Raw genomic sequence first — 27,668 nt, 5'->3', positions numbered from 1 at the left:
ATAAAGGTTTGCTTGTATATGATGAAATATGCAAGTATTAAAACCTGTGCCCCTTTCCAGGCAGCCATCAGCTGTGTGCCCATGAACAGGCAGTGCCACTTGTGCCCTGAGGTGCCCAGCTGGGATTGGATCTCTCCGAGAGCACCTGAGGGAGAGCAGAGCACCTTGCAAGCTGCAGGTCCCTGACTGCCCCGCAGGGCTCCTGTCCCATCAACATCTGCTCTGCTCCAGTGTGAAACAGGGCCCAGCATGGTGCCGGGATCATCAGAGAGCTGAGGTGTGTGCTGGAATTCAATGCCCTCCCCATCCCGCAGCAGCCCTGCATTTCCCTGCTCCAGCCTTGGTCTCAGCACAGCCATGGAGGCTCTTTGGGCTCCTGACTGTTCCTGCAGCCCCCAAGGGCAGCTGAGCTCTGCCTGTGGCAGTGGGGTTTTTTGAGGTTGTTTGGTCTCCTCTTGCACTGGGTTTGAGTATGTTTGGTCTTTCCCTGTCTGGCTGGAATGGCAGTTTGAAGATGTTTAGTCTATGTTTGCCTCCTGTCTAGCCAGGGCACTTGCAGTGGTTTTTTCCCCTAGCCTGGTAAGTTCCCTGTCAGTTCCGGGTTTCTCTCTTTGCTATGGGTTTATGCCTTTCCCATCTTAGCTTCTGACCTAACCCCCACCCCGATTTCCCGCTCTCTCTTACGCAAAAGCCGCTGTTTTCTCTGCCTCCCGGCTCTGTGCCACTGTCTGCCCTTCCAGCTGCACGGCTCCCGCGCTCTGCCGGATCCCGTGCCCCGCCGGCTCCCCCTCCGCAGCCGGCACCCCTCTCCGCCCGGGAAAGGAGGTCACCCCGCGGGGCATCGGCCGCCTGGCTCCTGCCCGCGCCGCCGGCACCGCTGAGCCTCCTGTGAGCCACGGCTCCTGGCGAGAGGGGGATCGCTCACACGAGCACCGCTGCTGCCAGCGCCGTGAGGAGAGAGACTGTCCCCGCCGCCAGGAGAGAGACTGTCCCTGCCGTGAGGAGAGAGACTGTCCCCGCCGTGAGGAGAGAGACTGTCCCCGCCGTGAGGACAGAGACTGTCCCCGCCGTGAGGAGAGAGACTGTCCCCGCCGTGAGGAGAGAGACTGTCCCCGCCACCAGGACAGAGACTGTCACCGCCGCGCTGCCGCTGCCTGCGAGTGCTGCACCATCTTCTCACGCCGGCGCTGCTGCCACCGCAGCAAAGAACAGCTCCTGTGCCACGCTGCCGATTCCAAGCAGCGCCATCCTGGCGCGGGACAGAAATAAAGCGGCTCGGAGAAGCCAGCACGGGGTCGTTCCTTATTTCCTTTACAATGAATCTCAGAGGCTGAGCCCGCGTTTCAGCAGCCGAAGCGTGACCCTGCCGGCCGGCGGCAGAGGTCGGGCACGGCCGCTCCTGGGCCTGCCCCGATCGCCTGCAGGGATTGGGGCACGCTGGTGCACACCTCAGCTGTCTGCAGGGCGCACGGACGCTGCTGCCAAGTGAAGTTCGTGCTCCGTCAAGCGCTGCCGGTGAATTCGCACACTTTCTGCTTGCTGCAGCTCCCGGGAAAGTCAACCCCCTCCGTTCCAGACGTGAGAGGAGTTTTCCCCTGGTTCAAGGACTACCTCCGAGATTTTCGTTTCAAGAATCTTGGGTTTCGTGAGTATTCCGGTGGCTGGGACGGACCGGACTGGGGCACCTTAAAATTGGGTGGGGGTGACTCCCGGGGATTAGGGGAGGCACAGTGCACAACATTAAAAACTCCTATGGCTGGTGATTCTTGGGTGTTTTTGTTTGACCTGGGAGATGGATGGAAAAGAACCTAGCAAATAGTCTCAGTCTGAGTTTTCTAGTGGCCAGGACGGACCCGACCGGGGTGCAATGGGGTACAGCGAGACTGTCTGCTTAGGAGAAGGAAGTTTATAAGCAAATTGTGGATTCCTTGGTGGGGGAGGGTTTTGTTTATCACAGGTGTTATAAATGATAAGCTTGACTACGCCAATATTCAAGCAGCAATCAATTTATTTATTAATGAATATGGTAAAGTATGAGCAATACAGCGCTGAGTAGAGTGGGGGAAATTTTCCCTCCAACTGCACACTGATAGTTGGGGCTTACAGGTATTTAGAGGGGTACTCATAAGCTTTCTCAGCAGTTTCTATTCTCAATTTTTACATCACAATTCCAGCTATCAGTAGCAAGGGATTTTTATTTTAGTTTTTTCAGGGAGAATGGGAAATTAAAAATACTTTTTCTTCCTTAGATGCTAATGTATCTTTTACTAGTTTTTCTAGGCTGTAGGATAATGATAAGTGCAGAACAATGTTCTTTTATGGAACCTTATCTCCTTGTAACATTTCAGTTAAATGCCAGTTGATGTTTGGCTTCTCCTTCTTCAACTTTTTGGCTAAACGTTTCCTAAACCTCCAGTGGCTGTCTCAGCACCACACTGCCTGTATATCTGTAAAACCAGCTCATAAAGAGGAGGAGCATCCCAAAAGAGATTGTTTGGCTCATTTTAGTCTGTTTATGTTTGGAATACGGAAAGTTCAGTTGTGTAATTCACAGTGATTCAAAAATGAATGAGGGAAATATCATTTGCACTTTCCCCATGTGCATGTCCAGTAGCAAGCAGCCTCTGCAAAAAACACAATACTGCTTTTATTCATCCACAATGTATCAAAACAAAATTGGTTAAAAGGGGAGATGTGAAAAATTTAATGTTGGCAATGTGCTATTGGTACCTAGTTTGGGTTTTACTTTTTGGTAATTTAAAACCTGATCCTTCACATTCCTACTGGAGACCTTTAAGTTCTAGGCATGGATTAAGTGCTTCTGAAAACCAAAATTTTGATTAAATGTTCACAGCCAGTGAATTGGGTTTTGTCATTGTATTTTCAAAACATGAATATAGAAATAAGCCTGCAAACACCAGCAAAATTAAAAACTACTTGGTTTGGCCAATGAAGCACAAGCAACCAAATGTGTTCAAACTTGTAGAGAATTCTTTGTTTTCATTTTCACAAGTTTCACTTGATTTCATGGAGGATCAAAGTGAACTAACAAAAAATAACTGCTCCCACAATAACCAGGAACAAAAGAAGAACAAATCCTTCCTCAACATAAAACACAGCTCCCTCTCCTCTGTCTATTGACTCTGACACACCTCAATATTTTGTTTAAACCAGTGCATAAAACGCCTTCTGAGTATGTTTATTTTACCTATATAGAGTGTCTGTGTGTGAAATTATATTTATACAAACACGTATTATTAGTTGTACATGTAGGCATGAGAATGTAGATAAATCTAATAATTTAGCATTACTAACAACCTGACTGGGTGTTAGTTTCAGTAGTAGGCAGCTTAATAGCTGAGAGTGTTGAGAGGTAACATTTTTCACTTTTTTTCCCTGTTATTATTTTGCCCTGATTTACTGGGCAGGTTGCAAGAGTGGTGAAGTAGGTCATGGGGATTTATTGTTTGAAAATAGAAGTTCAATGGGTCAGAGATTGGATTCAGGCATGGATTGAACCCAAAACATCCTGAAAGGTGATGATTCAGAATTCTGTCCCTGTCTTGATTCCTTCTGTCTGAAACTCAGGAGACAAGTCTGCCTGACCTCTGGCAGCTTCAGTCTCACCCATATTCCTCATAACTGTGTTTGTAATGGACCAAAAACTCCTGCGTGGCAAGGGAAAGCTTCCAAAATCCCAGAAGAGACAAAACTGTTACTGCAGTGTATCCCATAGGATTTTCCATAGGGTCCTCCTGTATTCACAAGCAACCATCTGATGATGTTTTGGAAGAAACCAGACTGGAAAGTCTCCTTTGTGAAGAGAGGAAGGTGTGAATATCAGCAGGGCAATGGGGTGAGAGGAGACTGGAACAGCTGCACTGGCCTTTCCTTTTCCTCTCAGCACTTTGCTGGAGGAGGATCACAGTGCCTCAGAAATTCAGATAATAATGAGGACACTGTGGAAAAACCCAGACTTGTAGAAGGTTGAGAAGCAGGTGAACAGCAGCTTTGGAGAATAGCTGTGTGACAGTGAAAACTTAATGCAGTTCTAAGAAATAGTATCTGGCATGCACTGTTTGGGACTTGAAAATTGGGAGAAAATTTGAGATTTTCGTATAAAAATTGGTTGGGTGGGGTTGTTTGGTTGGTTTTTTTTGGGTTTTTTTCTTTGTTTGTTGGGGGTTTTTTGGGGGGGGGTTGGGGTTTTTTTTTTGTTTTTGTTATTGTTGTTGTTGTTGTTGTTTTTTAATAAGGAAGTTTAAAAAGGAAAAATAAAAATCATTGAGAAAATTTTCCTGGGCCCATCTGGAGCATAAGTGGGAGAGGGAGCAGTGAGGTGGGTAAAATGGAGATTAGTATGGTGGATTTGGCATTTTTCTGAAGCAAAACAGATTCTTAAATGTCAAGAGTCAGGAGTATTAAGTGTTTAGGAAGCTGTCGAAGAAGAGAGTGGTGAGAGCTATATGAAGAGTGTGTGGTGAATTGCATGAAAAGATGAGTTTTAAAGAGCAAAAAATCTTCTGGGAGGCTGTTGCAATTAAAATGGAGGACGAGGTGTTGGCTGAGATGTGTACTCTCCTTTTTTTCTTTGTATAACACATTATTGCTGATTCCTGTGGAATGGTACAAGGTGTGAGAAAATAATTCTTTTTTTTTTCAGTCTATATGTGATCACAATTCAATTCCTGAGGACATTTGTATAGTATGATACACCTTAGGAAGTTACAATGTAGAAGAATTCAGATTTATACTGGCTTCAAGATACTCACAGCATCTGGTATGAGTGAGGATGTAGATTTCAAATGTTGTCCCTCCCTTGATGTCTCCAGTCACATTGGTCACATTCTTGCTGAATTTTGTATCACTTTTCTAAACTTCAGTGCTATACAACATTGGCACTGCTTTTCTGTCTGGCTCCATCTGTCCTTTCACTCCATCTGAGATATTTAACTTCAGTGTACAGAGGATTTGGCTTCTCAGCCCCTGCCAGCTTTTCCCCAGGAGCCATAGGTGCTTTGCTCTTCCCTGCTGCTTTTCATGCTCCACAGAAAGGCACAGTTTTTGAGCCAGCCTTTGGCTTAATAGCCAAACCATCCCTCTGTGAAGCATGAAGGACAAGAGAGAGCAGCGGGGCAGCCCCAAGAGACAGATGGAAAAGAAGCTGACTTGGTGAAATCAGCAGCCAGGCTGTGCCCCACCTCACACAAACAAACCTGGCCACAAAGAGCAGCTCAGGACAGCTCTCAGGCTTGAAATCCTGCTGCTGAGCTTGGAGGGAAGAGCAGCTGGAGCTCCCTGGGAAGCCACTTTGGGCCAATGTCCCTCCCAGCTGTGCCCCACAAGGGCATTCACAGGGGTGACTCACGCCCCTTGTCTGTGGAGGTGCCACCCTGCTCCACACCAAACCATCTGACTCACAGACAGTCTAGCAGAGTGGCAAAACCTCTCATGTCTTTACTGTTCTTAGTACCAGACAGTAGTTACAAGATTTTCCAAGTCTGTGTAGATGATATAACTATACTTAATTGGGGCCTCTTTGTGATCACATGGCAATTGGATAAGCTAAAAACCCACCAAAGTACAAAGCAAAAGGTCATCTTACTGTTGCTTGTTCTGTTTGCTTTGGTTAGCAGTCAGATCAGAACTTTGGCTAGTGGAATGGCCATTTTGAAACACAAATCTCTATTCAAATCAATAAATTATAACAAGAGTACACTCCAGCTTCTCATATTCAAATATTTTTACAACTCTTAAATTGAGTTGCCTGGGTCCACAGTAATGGGTTTTTATTGCTTATACAATTCAAAGTGTGTGTCACCTTCGTCCAGAAAATGCTATGGACTCCTCAGTAAAAAAAAAAATTGAATTATTAAGAAGCAGAAGCTCCTTCTTCCTTCTCTTCCTTCTCTTCCTTCTCTTCCTTCTCTTCCTTCTCTTCCTTCTCTTCCTTCTCTTCCTTCTCTTCCTTTCATTCTTCTTCTGTTTCTTTCTATCCTAACCAAACTGAAACCACTGGCCAGAGGAAAACAAATTTTAAAAAAGGAATAGTAACAGAAATGGTTGATGTAGAAGGCCTTTATTTCCCTTTCATGCATGAAAAGCATGATCAATACCACAAGCATATGTTTTGCAGCACACTCATTTGTTGTCATCATGGACTCTCATTCTATTCCTTTGGTTGTATCTTTCAGAACACCTTGAGACTAATTATTATAAGTAAATATTACAATATGTGAATTTCCTCTGTAATAGAGGGTTTCTCTAAGTTTTCACACTGCAGCACAATAAATGCATTTTAAAAATGCCATGGAGGAATGAGGTCAGCTGTCAATATATTATGAAGAGAGTGAATTCTATGCACAGGTCTTACTGCATTAATTAAGATAACACAGGGATATGATTGTAAACTCTTTAGATACATGCTGCCTTCTATCAGCTTGTCATCTGAGAAACTGGTTGGTAGATTATCCTGAACATAATGTCAAGGTTTTTAATCAAAACATGTTCCCTATTCAGAAGAAAATCATATAATGGCATTAGCAAAAGTATTTGAATTAGATCTGTAGAGAGAAGGATGTTGTAGAAAAGGGTTGGGAAAAAGGTAATAACAGGCCTAGCAAGTGGAGGTACAGGAACAATGGATTGAATTATAGCATGGAAGGCAAGCTGTTCTCTTTAATCAATAGTGGGTGACCCTCTGTAAAACCTCCTGTGTCCAGTACAATTTAAAACTCAGAAACCACCTCGTGTGTCTGAGACTTTCCCAGTGGAGAAAAAAACCCATATTCTTGGCTTCCACAACAACAGAGTTGTTTTGACAGGCTCAGCAGGCTCAGAGTGTGGCTCTGCAGAACGCCTGGGTGCACAGGGTGCTTTGCCCACAAAAGCTGAGGGAGAGGCTGGGGAAACACGAGGCAGAGTGCTGAATGGGTATGGCAGAGCCAGACTGTACAGGTATGGATGTTTATGGGTGTTCATGCAAAAGAAAAGGGATTCCTGGAATGGCAAACATGCTGGAAGCACTGTGTGTTAACTCCTGGCTGGCTCAGTGCTGGTCCCTGAAGGGTGCTGGAAAGCATTCCAGACTTGGAGACCTTTGATCTGTCTCAGTCCCAGGTGACTGACTTGTACCAGCTCCCTACAGAGAGCAAAAGGCTGAAAGCCTGGCTTGTGTGTTCAGCAGCAGATGGAGGCTACAAATGTCTTCTCTATCACTAGGAAGAAGTGTCCTCTGCTTTGTCCAAATGCAACTGATATAAGAGTTCTCATGGTTCTCTGTCACTGGACAGAACTGCAAACTTTCGTTTCAGCACGTACATGCAGCCTGATTCTTATTTTATTTTATTTTATTTTATTTTATTTTATTTTATTTTATTTTATTTTATTTTATTTTATTTTATTTTATTTTATTTTATTTTATTTTATTTTATTTTATTTTATTTTATTTTATTTTATTTTATTTTATTTTATTTTATTTTCAATAGCAGCATTCAGGACTGGCTTTATGATTTCTGACTGAGGACCCTAAGTAGGTTTCCAGAATTGGAAGTGTTCAAACCACATCTCCTCCAGCCCATGCACAGAGGGAGGGGAATCGAGTGTGTCCTGCCCACAGTGCAATTTTAACTAGAAATCCTTTTCTCCATGGGTAGTATGGACTCCCAGAGCAGGTACTGAAAGCTCATGCTTGCTGGGGTTAACCTGAACATTTGCACAGGAAGGAATAAAGCTACTGCCAAGTGGTTTGTGGAAAGCCCACCAGAACATGGTGAGATTGTTCTGCTGTCCTTGTGCTGAAGACCTTTGTGTTCCAGGCACAGGAATTGTAATTTCAGCTGACTGGAAACACAAGACAGTGGCTCGTGGCATGTGAGTGGCTGTTTAGCAATGCAGCCTGCTGTAAGCACTTCAGGTCTCTCTTCCAGACTCTGCACTCTTGTGGTACCAAATCCTGCCCAAGGAAAGTGCAGCAGCACTCAAACTGCAGTGTGGGGGTGTCTGGTGCTGCCTGTGCTCCAGAATTTCAGCTGTGCTCTCAGTGCTTGATAGGAGACAGAAACCCTGGGGGCTCAGAGACACTCAGCTTGTCCCTCAGGTGATGTGGAACAGAATATTCCTAGGAATAAGGTCAAGCTGGAGAGGAAACATTTCTGTCAGCTCTTTCCATGCCCCAAAGAAACCACATATCCCCATCCTTCCACACTGCAAGCAAGGAGAAAAGAGGCCAAAACATGTAAGATCATCAAACTGGTTTAGCTGCAGAATGAGAAGGAGATAGACAAGACACATTATCATTTCTATTTTAAAAAGTTGGAAGAGTTTGCAAAGTTAGGGTATGGGGTGACACCTGGAAAAAGAAATCCTGATCCCTTCTGTTTTTCCCACACCACTTAGGTGATTGGAAGTGGTCAGCACCACTGAGTTTGTCATATTCCATATAGCAATAGTTGGAAATTTTGTTTTAATCTGAAGCTAGCTCAGAACATTTAACTTGAGAAAGTGTGTTTTGTGGTCAGTTATAGTATTTTAGTGCTTTTTACATAAACAACTTCCTCAGTTTTCAAATGAACTTGCCCAGATACCAAAAACGTTGTCTTCTCCTGTGATATGTGAGGATGCAGTTCTTGTTTTAAACTTCAGTTCCTGCCAGCAATGCTTTTACAGCCATCTGACATGGCACACATCTGCCCTTCTATAGCATTTATCCTTAAAAAACCCTCCAAGAAATCTCTGGAGGAATTTATTACTGAATAATAATGGTTTCTTAAGAGAGGGAGTAGAGGTATAATCAGAAGTGGAAACACTTGAAGCAAGATCTCTAGAATCTACTGTTTCCTACTGTAATCTCACTTAGGAAAGCATCTGAAGTGTGTGCTTGAATCGTAGTAACTACACAAGCAATAAACACATTTCCTAAGTGTCGTGGGGACAGGACATTTTCATGCTTATTATCCCAAATCGTAGTTTCTGTTCCCTGCTCCGTTTGTTGTGTCTATCGTTTTGTCCTTCCCCCCCCGCCCCCCGCTTGGGGGCTCGGCTTTTTGGCATGCTTGCTTGGCCGGCTGGCTGCTTGCTTGCTCTTCTAGCTTTGCTTCTCTTTCTTTTTTTTCTTGCTTTTTTAGCTCGCTTGTTTTTTCGCCATTTTTTTTCCTCCTTTCCCCGGTTTCTGTTGTTCCCTTCCTTCCCTTTCCCCCCCCCCCCCCCCCCTTTTCCCCCCCGAAGATATCGGACCGGCACCGGGCAAGGGGCTCTGTCCGGGGTCTGCAAGAGAAGCTTCGTACCCTCCGCAGCGAAGAGAGAAACGGCTCGACCCCTTGGACTGGTGAAACATCTGTTGCCATCTCGGGCTATTTCTCTTGTGCTGGGAGTGTTTTTTTTGTTGTTCTTTAATAAACAAGTTTTTTCCACTTCCCCTCTGAAGAAATTCTTCCCGAACCCAGTGGTGGGGAGGGGGGAAGGTGCGGAGGGTTTTGTTTCCTATAAGGGGCTCCTTTGGAGATATTTTCCCTAATTTGTCCTAAACCAGTTCAAATAATTTGGTGGCCCGTACGGGGATACCGGACGAAGTGGAAAAAGCTTTACTCTAATAATATTTTTTGGCTTTAACTGTTTGTGGGAATATTGGTATGTCTCCTTTTAAAGTTGTAATGTCATTTGGAGTGAAAGCCTGCCTCTATCTCTGGTCATTAGAGTTCTTTGAAGTTTTCATAGCTTTATGGTCACTGGGGTTATTTTCTTATCCAGAAATAGCTCCGGTATTGTCCCTAATACGTAGCTTTTGTAGCAGAAGGGCACTAACCAGAATATTCATCGGGCTGGGCTTGAGTGTGATACTTTGCAAGGGGCTTATAAAAATGTTGTTATCGGTTCCAGGAATGTATAATTCGTGGTTGCGGCTGTGTGTTAAATTTGTTATGGGGGAGGAGGTTATTCAGCCTTTGCTTTCCTTTTCCTCCTCCGAATTGTTTACATTTCTATTAGAAAATGTTCAGTTCTCCCTGACTGCCAAGGACACCATCTTTCTGTTATTTAATTTAACAACCTTGCTCTATACTGTCTGCAGTTTATATAAGATGAAGGCTGCAATTTCTAGAGGGGCTGGTGAGACCCCTGATTTAGGGGTACAACCAAGGGTAAAAAGTCCTGAGTGGTGTGGGAAATGGGAGGATATGGGCCAAATTTTAAAGGAGTTTTCTGATCCGGTAGACTGGGACTTTCCATCTGAACAAATTCAGAACCCGGCTGAGGTGGCGAAGTACCTGAAAGGGAAATGCCAGGATAACCCTAAGGAGAAAAGGATCCTTGCAGTGAGCTGGGCCCTGGCATATGCTTATCGTACCCTGCTAGATACTGTAGGGCAGCAAACAGAGGCAGGGGGACAGGGAGATAAATCAGCAGCTATCCCAGTTACTCAGGCTGCAGCTAACACCCCAAGCTCGAAGCCAGCAGTTAAATCAGACAGTGAGCCTCAGCCAAGGGCTGTTGCTACTAGTACAAGAAGTGGAAAGTGTACAGATAAGACTGACCGACCAGTGGAGGATGATGATGATTACGATGCAGGAGAAGGACCCTCAACACCTCCTGACATAAAATCAGGAGTCAGAGCAACTGGCACAAGATCAGAGGCCACTATTGATTCCTTCTCCCTGAAGGACCTTCGAGGCCTAAGGAAGGATTATCGGCGACAGCCCGACGAATCTATAATTAGTTGGCTGGTCCGCCTTTGGGATGCGGCAGGGGAGGCTACCATTCTGGATGGCACTGAAGCGAGACATTTGGGATCCCTGTCACATGATCCCGTCATCGACCAAGGCATGATGAGGGGGGCTAGCCCTCACAGCCTCTGGGAACGGGTCCTGGACAGCGTGGCACAGAGATATCTGTGTGCCGATGACCTCTATGTTCAGCAGACACGATGGACGACCATAGAACAGGGGATCCAACGCCTGAGGGAGATGGCAGTGGTGGAGATCATTTTTTCAGAAGATGTAACAACTAGGAATCCGGACTTTGTACCATGCACACCTGTAATGTGGAGGAAACTGGTGCGACTTGGGCCACCTGAATATGCTTCTGCGCTAGCAATAATGAAGCGGGAGGAGGTATATGAGACTGTACTCGATATGGCGAAGAAACTTCGGGCATATGCGGATGCTGTACATGGCCCAACTCATGCCAGAATTGCAGCTGTGGAAACACGACTGCAGGAACTAGAAGACAAAATAGAGGAAAGCAGCAAGAAACTCAGGGAAGAGATTAAGGAAGACCTCCTCCAAATTTCAGCTGTACAAATTAGAGGCCCTGGTACCCAATGCAGACGTTCCCTTGTTGGGGAGAGAAGGTACACCCCACGAGCTGAGTTGTGGTTCTTCTTACGTGAGTCTGGAGAAAACATGAGGAAATGGGATGGGAAGCCTACTGCTGCTCTGGCACAACGAGTGCGTGAATTGAAGGAAGGTAAGAAAAGGAAAGCAGCCCCAGTTGCCCGTAGCCGAACAGCCAGGTATGATGATGATGATGACATGTCTGATCCCCTTGAGGGAACCTCCAAGACATATGCCCCAGGAAAGAAGGATAAACAGGCGTAGAGGGGCCCTGCCTCTAGCCAGGTAGAGGCATGGGAAAACCGTATCTTTTGGACGGTGTGGATCCGATGGCCTGGCACATCAGAACCACAAAAATATGACGCTTTAGTGGATACTGGTGCACAGTGTACTCTAATACCATCGGGACATGTGGGGGCCGAGCCTGTTTCCATTGCTGGTGTGACAGGGGGATCACAACAATTGACCCTGGTGGAAGCTGAGGTGAGCCTGACTGGGAAGGAGTGGAAGAAACATCCCATTGTGACTGGCCCAGGGGCTCCGTGTATTCTGGGCATAGACTTCCTCCGGAACGGTTATTACAAAGACCCAAAGGGACTCAGATGGGCTTTTGGCATAGCTGCTGTAGAGGCAGAGAACGTTAAGCAATTGAACACCTTGCCTGGACTGACAGAAAACCCATCTGCAGTAGGACTCCTGAGGGTAGAAGAGCAGCTCGTGCCAATTGCGACCTCGACAGTGCATCGCCGGCAGTATAGAACGAATCGAGATGCCGTGATCCCCATCCACAAAATGATTCGTGAGCTGGAGAGCCAAGGGGTGGTTAGCAAAACCCACTCACCCTTCAACAGCCCCATCTGGCCTGTGCGTAAATCTGAAGGGGAATGGAGATTGACGGTGGACTATCGTGCCTTGAATGAAGTGACTCCACCACTGAGCGCTGCTGTGCCGGACATGCTGGAACTCCAGTACGAGCTGGAGTCCAAGGCAGCGAAGTGGTATGCCACTATTGATATTGCTAATGCATTTTTCTCCATTCCTCTGGCAGCAGAATGCAGGCCTCAGTTTGCTTTCACCTGGAGGGGCGTGCAGTACACCTGGAACCGACTGCCCCAGGGGTGGAAACACAGTCCCACTATCTGCCATGGACTGATCCAAACTGCATTAGAGGAGGGTGAGGCTCCAGAACATCTGCAATACATCGATGATATCATTGTGTGGGGGAAAACGGCAACAGAAGTGTTTGAGAAAGGAGAGAAAATAATCCAGATTCTCATGAAAGCCGGCTTTGCCATCAAGAAGAGCAAAGTCAAGGGACCTGCTCGAGAGATCCAGTTCCTTGGAGTGAAGTGGTAAGATGGACGGCGTCAGATTCCCACCGATGTCATCAATAAGATCACAGCTATGTCCCCACCAACCAGCAAAAAGGAAACACAAGCTTTCCTAGGCGCCATAGGGTTTTGGAGAATGCACATTCCGGAGTATAGCCAGATTGTGAGCCCTCTCTACCTGGTCACCCGCAAGAAGAACGATTTCCACTGGGGCCCTGAACAGCAGCAAGCCTTTGCCCAGATCAAGCAGGAGATTGCTCATGCTGTAGCCCTTGGCCCAGTCAGGACAGGACCAGATGTGAAGAACGTGCTCTACACTGCAGCCGGGAACCATGGCCTGTCCTGGAGCCTTTGGCAGAAGGTGCCTGGGGAGACTCGAGGCCAACCATTAGGATTCTGGAGTCGAAGCTATAGAGGGTCTGAAGCCAGCTACACTCCTACAGAGAAGGAAATTTTGGCAGCCTATGAAGGAGTCCAAGCCGCCTCGGAGGTGATTGGCACGGAGGCACAAGTCCTCCTGGCACCCCGACTACCAGTGCTGGGGTGGATGTTCAGAGGAAAGACTCCCTCTACCCACCATGCCACCAGTGCTACATGGAGCAAGTGGATTGCTCTCATCACACAGCGCGCCCGTATTGGAAACCTGAATCGACCTGGGATTCTGGAAGTAATTACAAACTGGCCTGAAGGTGAGAATTTTGGTCTCGCTGATGAAGAAGAACAAGAAGTGACACGAGCGGAAGAAGCACCACCATACAACCAACTGCCGGCAGAAGAAACACGGTATGCTCTTTTTACTGATGGTTCTTGCCGCATTGTGGGAATGAATCAGAAGTGGAAAGCAGCTGTATGGAGCCCCACACGACAGGTCGCAGAAGCCACTGAAGGAGAGGGTTGATCAAGCCAACTCGCTGAACTTAAGGCCGTTCAGCTGGCTCTGGACATTGCTGAAAGAGAGAAGTGGCCAAAGCTCTACCTCTACACTGATTCGTGGATGGTAGCCAATGCGCTGTGGGGCTGGCTGGAGAGATGGAAAGGGGCTAACTGGCAGCGTAGAGGAAAGCCAATTTGGGCTGCTGAAGAATGGAAAGATATTGCCACCAGGTTAGAGAAACTACCTGTGAAGGTTCGCCACGTAGATGCCCATGTCCCCAGAAGCAGAGCTAATGAAGAGCAGCAAAACAATCATCAGGTAGATCAGGCTGCAAGGATAGGGGTGTCAAAGATAGACCTAGATTGGGAACACAAGGGAGAGTTATTCCTAGCTCGATGGGCCCATGATGCCTCAGGCCATCAGGGTAGAGATGCCACCTACAAGTGGGCACGAGACCGAGGGGTGGATTTAACCATGGACAGTGTTTCTCAGGTTATCCATGACTGTGAGACGTGTGCTGCCATCAAACAGGCCAAGCGAGTGAAGCCCCTATGGTATGGTGGGCGGTGGTCCAAATACAAGTATGGGGAGGCCTGGCAGATTGATTACATCACACTGCCTCAAACCCGCCAAGGCAAGCGCTACGTGCTCACAATGGTAGAAGCCACCACAGGATGGTTGGAAACCTACCCTGTGTCTCATGCTACCGCCCGTAACACCATCCTGGGCCTTGAAAAGCAGGTCCTTTGGAGGCATGGTACCCCTGAGAGGATTGAGTCAGACAATGGGACTCATTTTAAAAATAATCTTATTAACACCTGGGCTAGGGAACATGGCATTGAGTGGGTATACCACATCCCCTACCATGCACCAGCTGCAGGTAAAGTGGAGAGATGCAATGGATTGTTAAAGACCACCTTGAAGGCATTGGGTGGGGGGTCTCTCAAGAACTGGGAGTAGCATTTAGCCAGGGCCACCTGGTTAGTTAACACTCGAGGTTCCACCAACCGAGCAGGTCCTGCCCAGTCTGAGTCCCTCAATATAGTAGATGGAGATAAAGTCCCAGTGGCCCATGTCAGAGGTTTGTTGGGGAAGACAGTATGGATTAATCCTGCCTCGAGTACAGGCAAACCCATTCGTGGGATTGTCTTTGCTCAAGGACCAGGTTATACCTGGTGGATAATGCAGAAAGATGGGACAACCCGTTGCGTACCTCAGGGAGATCTGATTGTGGGATGATATCATTGTTTGTTAAGCGTGACCACCATTGTCTGTACATTAGATCATACAGACATGAAACAGAAGGAAATATGAAAGTGTCGAAGGTCTGAGCAAGTAAGAATGAAAGAAAACGTGTAAGTGTGGAAGGTTGGAGCAAGTGAGAAGAAAGTTTACGTTGTTCAATAACATGTTCACGATATGGGATAAGGGGTGGAATGTCGTGGGGACAGGACATTTTCATGCTTATTATCCCAAATCGTAGTTTCTGTTCCCTGCTCCGTTTGTTGTGTCTATCGTTTTGTCCTTCCCCCCCCCCCCCGCCCTGCCTGGGGGCTCGGCTTTTTGGCATGCTTGCTTGGCCGGCTGGCTGCTTGCTTGCTCTTCTAGCTTTGCTTCTCTTTCTTTTTTTTCTTGCTTTTTTAGCTCGCTTGTTTTTTCACCATTTTTTTTCCTCCTTTCCCCGGTTTCTGTTGTTCCCTTCCTTCCCTTTCCCCCCCCCCCCCCCTTTTCCCCCCCGGAAGATATCGGACCGGCACCGGGCAAGGGGCTCTGTCCGGGGTCTGCAAGAGAAGCTTCGTACCCTCCGCAGCGAAGAGAGAAACGGCTCGACCCCTTGGACTGGTGAAACATCTGTTGCCATCTCGGGCTATTTCTCTTGTGCTGGGAGTGTTTTTTTTGTTGTTCTTTAATAAACAAGTTTTTTCCACTTCCCCTCTGAAGAAATTCTTCCCGAACCCAGTGGTGGGGAGGGGGGAAGGTGCGGAGGGTTTTGTTTCCTATAAGGGGCTCCTTTGGAGATATTTTCCCTAATTTGTCCTAAACCAGTTCACTAAGAAAGAAGGACTGGCCCATGTACTGAAAATGTGGTGAATATTTTGAAGAACCATGTTCTATATTAGATCAGTGACAGAAATTATGGTAATATGACAACTCTGCTTTACAGACTCTTTCTTTCCCTGTCACTCTATGACTTTCATTATATTATCTTTTTGTCTTTCACCTGTTTCTTCAAATTGCATGGGTTACTCCTAGGACATAGAAGAATCTTACTAGGCATGGAGAAAAGCCTTGTCACAAAGAAAAAGGTGCTGCTCTTTTAAAACATTGGTCTGGAAAAGGATGATACAGACTGATGGAATTATTGTCTTAGCTCTCCATTGTCTTATTTATGCACACATCATTTTTATAGCTATTGTTTGTTGGCTCCTTAAGTTACAGTAATTTCTTTAAGACACTCCTTAAGATGGATGTAGTGTGAAGTGTATATAAAATAGTTTTCCAAAGTGAATAACAAAATGTCCAAATATTGTTTCAAGTAAGCAGTAAAATACCTAAAGCCATGCCATAAATGCTGCATTAAAAGTGAGCTTTCTTCAAACCTTTTGGCATGAAACCATCACAACATCCTGCCAGGAAAAAAAAAAAAAAAAGAAAGCAATAATTAAACCTGATTTGAAGCATCATAGGAGACAGAGCTGGGAGCTGGGTAGAAATTCTCTGTCCTACCAATTTCCTGTAACTCCACAATACAATTATGTGTGACAAAAAGGATTATTCCCTGGACCAGGTGTGTTTGGTAGCGTATGGTGAGGTCTGAATACCTGCCATAAAATTGCTGCTTTTGGCCAATTTCTGTTGCAGTAGATATTCCCAAATCTGGAATATCCAGAAGATTGAAGGTGCCTTCCAATTTCCCCAGTGGCTCGTGATGCTGTCTAGCACACTAGCCTTGCTAAAAGGTGTTTGCTTGGTTTTAACAAGGAGATTCTCCAGGAGCTTTGGTGAGAAAGATACTGGTTGTTTTCTTCTGGTTTATTCTTTCTCCTGTAGATAAGAAACGAACAGTGTTTTTGTGTGTCTTCAGATCAGTTGATGGGCAGAGTGGGCATTTTAGGGCCACACACACATCCTAGAGATTTGTAAACAAGAACGTGTGAAAACTGTATGATGGAATGACATCTTTCTTTTCACATGGTCTGCTTTCCCTTCCTGTGTGAACTGCAGTCTTCACTGTATTTGCTTTTTTGCTTTGTTCTGAATGTCACCATGTACCACGAGCACTCCTTGGGTGTCACCCTACGGGGTCATGCAATTAAGCTGTAATTGAGCAGCTGCACATCCATGGGAGGCTGTAGGGATACTCTGAAAATGTATCAGAGCAAACCAATGGACAGTTGTTTCCCTTGACTGGAAATTGCTTTGCATGGATTTGAGCAATAATCCATGCCATGACACATATCAAGGACATTGGAGCTGTTGCCAGTCATTAAAAAGCTCCAGAGTCCTGTAGGATTATTTTATATACCATATGAGAATACAGAGAAGTAATATTACATCACTTTTTGTTAAAATTTCCCATGAAAATCAGATCATTGTTCTTCTTTGGCTGGGCTTTTTTAAAGAAGGATGACCAGTTTTGTAAAAAAAAAAATAGTATTTTTCCCACATATAAAACTAATTTCAGTGGAAAGTTTTCTATTATCGATACACTTGAATAGTGTTACACTGGATTTGCATGGATTTAAATGAAATCAGAAACCTTCCAAAACACAACTCATTGACTTTGCCCTCAGAGCTTGCTTGAAAGGTGTTGACAGTGGCCTGTAGGAAGGTAAAGAATTATGGTTAAATTAATGATGTAGTGATAAATTTTGATTTCCCCTTCAGTATTTTTAATAATCTGAAAACATTTAATGGCTATTTTGTGAGCTACCCATTAGTGATGTGAAATAAACTAGTCCTAATCCCAATTTACAGAAATAAGCACAGTTATTTCAACAAATAAACAGGAAAGAAGTTTGTACTGTTAGCAGCAAATCCAGCCTTGTGAAGCAAAATGTTGCTCCAGGACAATTCTAGGTGGCCATAATCAGTGGCAAATTTGTTTTGGTGTTTGAGAAACCAACATCTCAGTAATTCAAGTATTTGTCAAGTATAGCTCAATAGAGAAACTCAACATAGAGATAAAAAGTACAGCACTTGCATTAGGTATTTTTTTTTGTCTGAGAGTAGTTTATTCATTGCTGATTGTTTCCATTTCTAAATTTAGCAAGTTAGGTAAAAACCCAACAATAATAGTACAGTACAAATGGAGAATTTTTATTCAGGGAAAATTGCATTGGCATGTAATGAAAAACAACACCTCACCAAAAAATCTGGATGGTTTAGGATGGATTGGGTAAAATCAACTAGCAATGGAAACATGAATTTTCTGCAGGGGAAAAAAATGTAGTTTTATTTTGATAAATATTTTGATAAAATGAAGGCAATCTGAATTTCACTTCTTCCAGCTCCCCCAGGCTTTCATTGCAGAGCCTGTCAGCTGAAGGGAATGGTGTTTTCCTAGGACCAGAATATTTTCTCTGCAAGTGTGTCTGCAGAGATGCAGGAGCAATCTGAGGCTCCACTTCCATGGCTGTGTCATTTAACCACGAGAACAGACTCTTACCAGGGAGAATTGCCAAGGCTTGCTCCTTCATTGCTGCAGGCACCTGCAGAAATGGTAGTGCAGGGCATGGAATGCTCTGATCCCTGCCATACAGAGCCACGCTCACAAGAAAATAGCTCCAGTGAACAAGGACAAGTGGAAGGAAGGGCTTGACAATCCTGACCTACCAATCTCAGAAAGAATCAATCTGATTTTGAACTCCAGCGTGCAAAATTGGCACAAATATCAGCTCACATCTTTAAAAAGTCTTCATAACATGCAAATCCCAATTAGTCACCTTTGGTGACTAGGTAGCAAAATATTATCTGTTATCAGCCCATCTTGTTGTGGTAATTAAGCTTGCAGGGAGGTTTTATTCCTCTGTCTGTGATGATCTTTGGTGCCCTAAATTTAATTTCTTTTCATAATCCCTACAGGAGCAAGCAGCACAGAGGAGTTTTAACTAATAAAGTATTGGAACCTTGGAAGCACCAAGAACTTGGCAGAAACACCCATGGGATGAGATAAATTTTCGTATTTAAAAACAAACAAGCAGGCACTATAAGCCTTAGTAAGGCTGTGAGCAGTGCTGGCTTTCCATTGCAGAGCCTTGCTGGCTTTTAGAAGAGGGATGAGGGGTGCAAAGGCAGCAGTAAAAGCCATGTGGTGGCTTCTGTCTGTTCTCTTCCTTCCTTCTCAGCAATCCAAGTCACCAGGTGCTGCAGAGCACCCTGCAGCAGCCGCTCCTGCAGGGACAGGCACAGGCAGCAGAAAGCTGCTTTTCCTTGGATTCAGGCTCAGAATTCTTTGTGCGGGAGCCCTGAACTAGCCTGTAGAACCAAGTGGTCAGGGAAGAGACACTAGAAATCCATCCCAGTTTCTGATGTCAAGCTTGATTCTTTCATCTGCAAAGCAGGATGGAATATCATTTCAAAATCTGCAAAGCTGTTGCTTTGAAATGATGTCTTCACATCTGCCTTTGGATGGGGAACTTAGTAAATAAATCTGAAGGCAGAACTGAAAAATGGGAGTCCCTAACCACTCTCAGCTTTGCCACTGTACTTCAGCAGTGCAAAACACTTAGAAAATATCACTTATAGATATGGTTTATTGCACTTAGAAATATGGCTTATACAACGTGAATTTTGTCCTGGTGTTCAGGGTCACAACACTGAATTTTACTTAAATATTTCAGTTACTCTTGTATCCCTCTTCTTTTACCCAAAGGCATTCACTGAGCCAAGGTGGTGTCACATTTTTAGCATTGCCCTTTAGAAGCTGATTGAACTTTAAAAGCAGCTTTTTATTTCCTCACTGAAACTAAATAGGCTACATCCTGAAAGTTTAGACCACTTAAAATTGGCTCATAGATAAACCTTTTATTTATTACTTATATATTAGTTATTTATATTGTATTGTAAACTGTGTGAGTATGACTTTAGTAAAAAACTGCATTCCTATAATAGAATTATTTCTCAAGCTCAGGAACAGACTCCCAGCAGAAGAAAGCCTTAGGGTCTATCAGGTAACACAACCAAATGTAAAAGCAAACATCAGCTTCTCTAGAAGTGAGGTGTACGACTGCCTTTGAGAGAAAGATCATCCTACACTCACAGCGAGATGTTCTCTTTCTTTTTGGTAATTGACAGTAAAAAGAAGTGCTGGAGTACCTGGTGGCATGAAATAAGGGGCTGACAGTGGGAGGAGGGAACAGTGGTTGTTCACTGGGGCTAGGAACGCTGGTACGAGGTGCAAACCTCATCTAGCAGCAGGAATACTTGCTACATGAACAAGATTTCCTGACAGACTCCATCTGTGCCTTCCCACCAAACAAGGTCACTCAGTCAGATCCTAGGAAGCCTAATGAGCAAAGTTGCCAAGTCTCTGCAGTGATAATGGAGGCTTGCTCTGACTTACGCCTCAGGCACCTGCAATATTTTTAGTACTGGAAAATAAAACAGGGTAGAGGAAAAAAGGTCATAATTTTTATCAAACCAGTCCACCTTGAGAAATATCAGTGTGCGTGCCTGTGCATGAACATACCTGGGTATTTTTTCTTTCTTTTCCTGGTGATTTGCAGTTTACTTTACTCTTGAGGCACTCCTTCAACTTGGGATTTATCCTGGCCATTCATCTCACATCTGCACCTTGGTTATGGAAACATCACTGTGGTGGTACCATGCCCCTTCCTTACAAAACGCTGTATCAACAGCATGTGTGGTGGCTCCAGAGCTGAGGGAGAGGCTTTAACTATGGATTTTTGATGTTCATCAATTTTCTGCCTGGAGTTTCTGTGATACAGTCTGGTCAACTTACAGGAAATATTGTGGTAAGGGACAAAAATAAATTTAGAGCATTGCACACGCCCAGAAAAAAAAAAAATCTCTGCTAAGAACTTTTAGTATTCACAGCTGATTTGTTCCTGTAGACAAGCTGATAGTTAAACCAAAACAACTGAACCACAAGTACCCTGAATCCCTTGTTTGATCTAGGATCTATTCATGTTTATCTGCTTTTGATAGGAATATCTGGTCCAGTGTATATTTCCAGTGTATGTTTACAATTCATCTTTTGCACTGCCTGCAAAAAATTAGCCCCTTATTTGACTTCTTAGTGAGTAAAAGAATTCTTGTCTAAATCTGTGAGATGGCATTAAGGAGACCAAAACCATCATGTAAAACAGTGAAATAAGAAGAGAAATTTAGATGGACAGTCAGTGAAGTTTCTCAGTGCCATCCTTTAGTGCGGGATGGAATGTTTCTGGAATGAAATAGTGCTTCTTGTGGTGAGAGATGTGTTGCAATGTACGGCTATCAGAGTCTTAGTATGGAGAAGATGTGGAGCAGATCTTTTGGAAATGGCTTTACCCTGCAGAATCCATTCTGTGTCACCTTCTGACAGGATTCTGTTCTGCCCCTGAGTCAGTGTAAACTAACTCAGGTCCTAATATCTCACATACAGAAAACTTCTTCACAGGATGGGGAGTCACATTTTCTCTTGTGTGCCTTCACACTCAATGTATACAACAGGACATTGCCAAATTGCACACCTGGTGATCAGAATAGAGCACTAATTTAAAAGTTCTAGGGGATAAGCTTCCAGGAAAATGCACATGCACAAGTGAATATTTCCATATTCTGGAGGAGATGTCTCTACAATTGCCAAGGGACTCTGCATAGTGACACTGGCACTCAGTTGCCTTGTAAAATACAATTGTAAGAGATGTCTTTCTGCAGTGATATAACATCACTGACTGTGGTAGAAGTAGATCTACAAGTGGAAAAGACATGAAAATTTTAATTCTGAGTTGAAGAATACACCAAGATTATGAATTAAATTTTTATTTATTGCTTAACTTACAAAGACACTGTAGCTCAGGCTCTGCAAATATCCAAATATTCAGCAGTGAGTGCAGACTGGAAATGCAGAACTTGGTGTTAAGCCCAAGGCTTTTTGGGATATCTGTCCAAACTTCCAGTGTAGGATGTCCTGGATTGCCCACAGCTTTCAAATGGCAGCTGAAGTTTGCTGTAAGCAGTGCCAAGGTGTTTTTTAGCAATACTCACCCTTCTAAATTCCCAGTTACAAGTGGGGGGTAACTAGTTTAGCAATATGAGCTATATGGAGGTAGGAATTGATGGTTTTCCCCTTATTCTCTGTTGTTTCCTGCCATCTGACAGACTTACAAAATGACAGCTCTGCCCATATTTTCAAAACCATATCTAGTAATATAATGACTCACCTAATAATCCTAAAAGTCCTTTCTATTGCCTGAGAGATGTAATGAAATGTTCTGACGGGTGGGGGTGGAACAGTATGAAATCTCCAAACCAACAGCAAACATGGTATTAGTTCCCATAACACAGAACAGCACAGATGTGCACAGAACAGCACATCACCCTGCACACACACTAAGGAGAAATGAAGGTTTAAGGTGCAGTCTCTCAGCTCTTCTCCCTAAAGAGCAGGTACTTGTTCCCTGAAATCCCTGTCCCACCGTTCCCCAGTTCACTCTGGCACACCACACAGTACTTCACAGCTGAAACTCAAAGCAGCTCTGTCCTGGCTGTGCACAGATCTTGAGGTGCACTGACAGCTTCACCCTCAGGCACCAGAATTGCCAAAAACCTGAAGTTTTTTCTCTCCTGTCCCATCACATTTCTGCTAGTAATTATTTTTATTTCTTTTCCCTTCTGACCTTCCCCACAGCCATGCCTGGCTCCATGCTGTGTGTACCAGTGTTCTTTTCCAGCCAGGCCACCTCTCATCTCCCCCTGCCCTCACGCCTCACCCAGGTCAGCCTAAGCCCAAGTTGTAGGTCAGATCTAAGCCCCGTCTTATCTCTTGCTCCACTGCAAAAACAAGACAAGAACTGTGTGGGAAGTGGATTCATAAAGAATTCTCAAAACCTGGCAGAAAGCTCACACAGTCTTGTACATCTCTGTGCAAACACTGAGTTAAGGTGTGATGACTTAGGAAGGCCATATTTCCTCAATTAAAATGCTTATAAACACTTTTCAGCCTGTTAGCTTTTACCACACAATGCCACTATTACTTCTAACACCAATCACCTATATTTTTACCCCAGGTGATCCTACTACAATCCATCTTTCACAGTTCTAATTCTCTAAAGTATCTAGTCTTTTCACAAGGGCATATTTTGAAACTTATTAAACTTATGAAACTTATTAAAAGTTATTTCTTGTTCAGTCTCTCTCTCAACAATGTCATCTCTATTCTAGAGCCTTCCTAAATCAACACACCTTATCTCAGTGTTTACATACAGATGTACAAGACTATGTGAACTTTCTATCAGGTTTTGGGAATTCTTTACAAATCCATTTCCCACAGAACTGCACCTTGAGTGTGGGATTCCAGGCACTTCTCATAGCTGTCTCACCAAAACTGGCTGTCTGGGCTTAAAAACCACCAGTTTATTGGTTCTTACTGGAAAATGGGTGATATTTTGAAAAAGTGTTAACTCTGGCTTTCTCTAAAACATTATTTGTGTTGGATTTTCCTTTATTTTGCAGTTTTCTTTAGCTTTTATAGTTTTGCATGGGCAAAAAAAAAAAAAAAGGAATTCTCTATTATCTCAGATGGCTGCTCTGACCCTGGATGGGAGAGCAAGTCATTTTTCTATAATATGTATTTCATGAAGCTCCTCTCCTGACCCATATTATTCAGTTATTCATTAAAGCTAAAGGATTGTGTATGCTTTTCCTTTGTTGTTGTTTGGGTGTTTTTTAAGAAAAAACCCAAATATTTTATACATTATAATCAAAATTTAATTTAATTTTATTTATAATTAAAACCATGTCTTAAACTGAAAGGAAAGTTGGTGCCTGAAAAAAACAGTTCAAAATATGTTTTGCTATAGAACCTCTTTACAACAGCAGTGTTGACTTGTAAGAAATTATATGTGTAATCAACAACAAACCTTTTGTGTACATCTTACAATGCAAAAAAAACCTCACTTAGAGAGATCCACAGATGAAGCTATTAGGAAGCATGGATGCAGATGTTGTATTGAATAGCCTTGCACAAATAAAAGGAAGTAAGGGATACAAGAAGCTTCAAGTATTCACTGTCAATAAATTGAATCTAGAAAGACTTGCCACTGGGTAACACAAACCCATATGACATGACTATAAAGAGAGATGAACCTTTTCTTTGGGATCTTCCCATGTCTCTCATTTAACCTTTCAGTTAAAGATGTTTTAAGCTTGAGCAGCTGTCAATGCAGCATTAATATGTGAAAGAAATAGAAGGAAACATTTCAGACTTCCTGCAGAGGCAGTAATTTGCTGGCTGTTCCCTCTCAGGCTTTCATGGTCCGGTGCCCAGGTGTCCTGTCCTGGAGCTCCCTGCCACGCTCACCGAGGGCTGCATTTCCACTGAGCTTTATCTCAGCCTGATAAAATTGTAATTCTTGATGAGTTTCAGCCAGGCATGCCCTAGGAACTGCAGAATAGAATGGGGAAGAGTCAGGGAAAGGCAAAGACAGGCAACACTTCTGTACATTGGTCATAGGACAACTCTTTCATTTCAAGGGGGTTGTTCTGATACAGCCCTGCTTAGCACTGAACAGAGGGTGATTAATGTTTAATTAGTTACAATGCACCTTTTCTAGCAATTAGTGAACACCTCCCCCAGTGACTGAGACCATCTCAGGTTCTGAGACTGGGTTTCCATCACCACCCCAGCACCTGTCTGCTTGTTGCAGCTTGGTTTGGAAAATCACCTACATGAAGAAATGTCCTTCTCTTTGCCAGCTGGGCTCCAGAGGGTTTAACCAACCACTAATAGGACCCCTCATCTGCTGAGTTTTTACTCATTCATGGTCCTGCCTCCCACCACAAACAAAGCACATATGGAAACCTCTACTGAGATTACTCCATTTGTGTCACTCAAAAAGGCACTGACAGTTCCAGTGCCTCAAACAGTGTCCCATACTGTGTTTTCACGCAGGGAAAAGCTAATAATTATAGCAGTGACTCTTTCTGTGACTGGGTAATATGTACAGGGTGTATGATCCATTTCTCTAAAAGAAAAAAAAAGTACTTTTATATGGCAGCATTGGCAGTGAAACTGATTTTTAATGAGTACTTCAGGGATTCCAGATGTCACTTGACAAGTTGAGCAAAAGTGCTAGCTTTTCCATCAGTCTGTAACAAGTAATCATGTAACAGGTGCAAGATTACTCAAGTGGCTCTAAGATTATTTTTGCAGCCAATTTCAGTCCATGGAATTGTAGAAATAGTCCCCCAGGCATGTGAGAACTTTTGTGGTTGTTATCTGTCTGGAGGAATATATAAAGAAATTACAGCCCATCTATAAGTAATATTGATTAGAAATATCTCTGTGGGGAAAAAAATAACCACCACAAAAAAACACCACCTCCAAACCAAAACTATTGCATCTAAAAACCTGGCTGGTTTTGGTTTGGTTTGGGTTTTGGGTTTTTTTTCCCAACTGTACTTATTTAAATTATGTCAACTTTACTTAGAAGTAAACCTTTGCTCTGTGCAGCCTGCCTTAACACAGCATCAGGCCCTGTCTTCTCATGAATGGATGATAAATGAAAGAAATTGGTGAGAAAGTGTCAAAGAGAATCAAAAGTATTTCTCACCTACTCCATGTCACTTAGGGGCATAAACTCTTTGGGATAGATTTCTGTGCTCTTCTGCTTCTCTTTTCTATTTCTGAATGCAGAGATTTCAAAATTATTTTTTTTTCTCAGAGGAAAAGACTGCGAAAATGCTAAGCTGTGTGACCTAAGTGACAGCCTAAACTATGTGCCATAAAGCCTGAAAATGGTGCCTTCCCTGGCATCTCAGGATGTCAAACAACAAATCCCCAGAGCTCCTCTTTTCACACAAAAACAGTGTAGAAAAGACAAAAAACTCCACCTTTTTGTGTCTTCTGTTGGTGTCAACTAACAGAGCTACAAAGCCTCCTGCTAGCTGAGGGCCAAGCCCTCTGTGGGCAGGGTGAGAGCAGGAGCTAAGAACAAATATTTGCAGGCAGGAAAAGCCACCAAGGCCTTAAGAAGGGTTGTCTTTTGTTTAAATGGTGGATTTTTTAAGCTGTCCAAAAGTGAAAAAAATGCACATTTATTGTAAATGCAGGGCCGCCAACCAGGGAAGGAATGATGAGGAGGACTCCTTATCAGAAGGCTAATTTATTACTTTGATACTATTTTACATTAAAGAATACTATACTATACTAAAGAATACAGAAAGGATACTTACTGAATGCTAAAAAGATAATAATGAAAACTCATGGCTCTTTCCAGAGTCCCGACACAGTTTGGCACTGGTGGGCCAAAGAGTCAGAACAACTCACACCAGAATCCAGCCAGGCAATCACCTGTGGTAAACAATCTCCAAACACATTCCACACGTGAGCACAGCACAGGAGAAGCCAATGAGGTAAGAACTGTTTTTCTTTTTTTCTGAGGCCTCTTGCTGCCTTTCAGCTCCCCAGGAGAAAATCCTGGGCGAAGGAATCCCGTTCAGAGCATGAGAATGCCACAGGCATTCATTTAGGGCACAAGAATATGGACAGAGGTGACACAAGTGCCCTTGGAGGGCTGCAGCTGGCTCCTGGGTTTGGGGACACCTGGGTGTGAAGCTCCAGTATGTCCCAGTCTGAAATAAACACAGAGTTTATCAAAAGTCCCACCATTCCACAATGATCGTTTGCAACCTGAAGCCCAAAGACTGCTTCCTAGTTTTTTTCTGACTATTTAAAACATCTTGGAGGGGTGGAGGGATGGCAGCCATCCAAATTATTTTCATTTTAGCATGACTGTCAAATGAACATAGGTCCACTCATGACAGAAAGTGTTTAAGGGTAGAAAAATGAGAATGGAAGGATTGCGTGGTTGCTGAACAAGCTGCTTGGTTTTATTTTTTATGACAGAAACTCTAAAAGTGCTTGAAAACCAAATTTTTCCAAAGTTAGAAGTGTTCACATGTGTAAGAATTGTCATTAATGGAGGAGTCCTTTTAGAAAAAGTTATTGTAGTTCTGAAACTACAACCCTCAGACCTCAAAATTTCATTAGGTGTCTGAAATCTTATTTCAGTTCTAGAACACACTTAAGCTTGAAAATCAAATTTCTCCTATAATTCAGTTCTCTGTCTTTCCACAGCAATTAAAATAATTACACTCTGTCAAGCTACATCTTTTCACCCTGATTAAAGACAGAGCTGTATGGAGCAAACACATCAACTTGTCTGCTGACAGGTGAAAGAAGAATGCAGAGCATGTCTGAAACCATACTGATAACTTCCCATTGAGTAGTACACAGGCTAAGAATTCATCCTGTATGCTTCTTCTAGAAAATAAACACTTTATTAAGAAAATGATTTATTCTGTATATCCTTAAACCCAGATAGTTTTACTTATAAATCAAAGCTAATGATTTGGATCCTGTCTCAAAATTAATTACTGGTGCATTCTCTTAAACCTGGTTGTATTTGCAAGTAAGTATCTAAAACCAAAGTGGATTAAATTAGATGAAAAAAAAATCTTTGATCATTAAAAGCATATACAGTTATGTTTAAGTTATTAGTGCAGATGATTTGGCTATTTACAACATAATTACTGATTCGACTATAAAAAAAAAAGTATTGCAAATTGTTTCACGTCAATTAGCAGTAAATAAATTATTCCACTGTGCATAAATTTTTTACTGTTGAAAACTAGCACATAACTTTTTATGGTGCTCTCAAAACAGGTCTAATGCAGTGCCAATAACACCCAGAAACCCCCCTGCCTGCTGGGGAGGGGGAGGAAGGCATTTGTCACAAGGAGAACAAGAAATGGAGCTGCACCAAAACCTGCTCAGAGATTAACAATTGCAAATAATATGAGCAGTGAAACATTGCAAAACTGCACAGTATTACAATGCAGCAACAGAGATAAAAGAGAATGAGAATTATTATACAGTGAAAAAAACCCAGAAAATGGTGACATTTT

General features: G+C 43.6%; 1 long non-coding RNA gene across 1 annotated transcript; it reads left to right on the top strand.

Annotated features, from left to right (window-relative positions):
* Positions 1 to 1,422: 1,422 nt before the first annotated feature.
* LOC135278266 (uncharacterized) lies at positions 1,423 to 27,053 on the top strand. The gene is made up of 3 exons (XR_010345811.1): positions 1,423 to 1,645; positions 25,979 to 26,114; positions 26,839 to 27,053. It is a non-coding gene; the product is annotated as an uncharacterized LOC135278266 (long non-coding RNA).
* The last annotated feature ends 615 nt before the right edge of the window (positions 27,054 to 27,668 follow it).

This window comes from Passer domesticus, chromosome 11, assembly GCF_036417665.1.
Source record: "Passer domesticus isolate bPasDom1 chromosome 11, bPasDom1.hap1, whole genome shotgun sequence".
Classification (NCBI taxonomy): domain Eukaryota; kingdom Metazoa; phylum Chordata; class Aves; order Passeriformes; family Passeridae; genus Passer; species Passer domesticus.
The sequence above is the reverse complement of the archived record's forward strand: the minus strand, read 5'-3'. Positions and strand labels throughout refer to the sequence as shown.